Here is a 1,857-nt window from a genome sequence, read left to right as displayed (position 1 = left end):
TTATGTAAATAGTATGTTGTTTTTAATTGTATGATTGTTTGGAGTCGTAAACAAAGTGGTAGACTTGTTCGAGTATCTAAAAATATTTTAAACATGGAGGATAATTTTAATAATCAAGATGATAATAATAATAATAATCAAGAACATGTACAACCAAGAACACTTAGGCACCATATGAATCCAATAAGAACTAGTACACCATCTTGTTTAGTTTTTCCTCCTGATGCGTCTAATTTCAATTTTAAACCTCAAATCATTCAACTTTTACCAAATTTTCATAGCTTAGATTCTGAAAATCCATATTTGCATTTAAGAGAATTTGAGGAGGTTTGCAACACTTATAATGATCAAAATTGTAGCATGGATACTATTCGATTAAAGCTTTTCCCTTTTTCCTTAAAAGATAAAGCTAAAACATGGTTGCAAAATTTGAAATCAAGTTCAATAAGATCATGGGAAGAAATGCAACAACAATTTCTAAAAAAGTTTTTTCCTTCCCATAGAACAAACTCTTTTAAAAGACAAATTACAACTTTTTTTCAAAAACAAGAGGAAACATTTTATCAATGTTGGGATAGATATAAAGAGTTACTTAATACATGCCCACATCATGGTTTTGAAATATGGAGGATAGTTTTTCACTTTTATGAAGGTTTAATACCTAAAGATAGGCAAATGATAGAATTCATGTGTAATGGAACTTTTGAAGATAAAAACCCAAATGAAGCTATAGAATATTTGGAGTCATTAGCAGAAAATGCTCAAAATTGGGATAATATAGGCTCAATTGAACCACCAAGTAAAACCAATAATTCAACAAATGGGGGTGGTATTTATCATCTTAAAGATGATGTAGATGTTCAAGCTAAACTTGCATCTTTAGCAAGAAAAATCGAGTCATTAGAAATGAAAAAGAGTGATCAATTAAAAAGTGTTCAAGAAATTGTTTGTCATATATGTGACACACATAATCACCTTACAAAAAATTGTCCTACTTTGCCTTCATTTAAAAAATGTCTCCATAAACAAGCCAATTATGTTAACAATTTTAAAAAACCAACATTAGATCCTTTTTCACAAACATATAATCCTGGTTGGAGAAATCGTCCTAATTTTAGTTGGAGGAACGATAATAATGCACAACCTTCACAACAACCTTTTCACAATAACCAAAGTCATCAAGGTTATGCTCCTTATATCCCACCTCCAAGAAAACATTTTGAAGATGAAATTCATGCATACATTCAAAAGCAAGAGTCTATCAATATTCAAAACATTCAATCTATGAATGATTTGAAAGAAACTCTTGCAAAATTTGCATCTGCACTTAATATTTATGAAAAAGGAAAATTTCCATCTCAACCACAACCCAATCCTAAAAATCAAAATCAAGAAAAATTTGATCAAGTAAAATTTGGTATTACTCTTAGAAGTGGTAAAATAGTTAATGATCCATATAGTGATGAAAACAAAGATCAATTAAACTCAAAGAGTAAGGATTCAAATCCTGATACTTTTGAGAAAGATGATGCTTTGAGTCCTAAAAATAAGAAAATTGATGATAAAATAAATAAACATGTTCCTTTTCCTCATGCATTAGTAAATAATAAAAAACAAAAAAATGATTCTGATATTTATAAAGTTTTTAAACAAGTAAAAATAAATATTCCATTATAGATGCTATTAAACAAGTGCCTTCTTATGCAAAGTTTTTAAAAGATTTATGTACTGTGAAAAGACAATTGCATGTAAAGAAAAAAGCATTCTTAACGGAGCAAGTAAGCTCTATTATTCAACATAATTCTACCTTGAAATATAAAGATCCCGGTTGTCCAACAATTTCATGTATTATTGGAA

General features: G+C 28.6%; 1 non-coding gene across 1 annotated transcript; it reads right to left on the bottom strand.

Moving 5' to 3' along the window:
- Positions 1-506: 506 nt before the first annotated feature.
- On the bottom strand, positions 507-617 carry LOC140894154 (small nucleolar RNA R71). Its single transcript, XR_012153701.1, has one exon. It is a non-coding gene; the product is annotated as a small nucleolar RNA R71 (small nucleolar RNA).
- Positions 618-1,857: the final 1,240 nt, after the last annotated feature.

The sequence above is a fragment of the Henckelia pumila genome, chromosome 3 (assembly GCF_033568475.1).
Source record: "Henckelia pumila isolate YLH828 chromosome 3, ASM3356847v2, whole genome shotgun sequence".
NCBI lineage: Eukaryota > Viridiplantae > Streptophyta > Magnoliopsida > Lamiales > Gesneriaceae > Henckelia > Henckelia pumila.
Note: the sequence above shows the minus strand (reverse complement) of the source record. Positions and strands in the feature narration are given on the sequence as shown.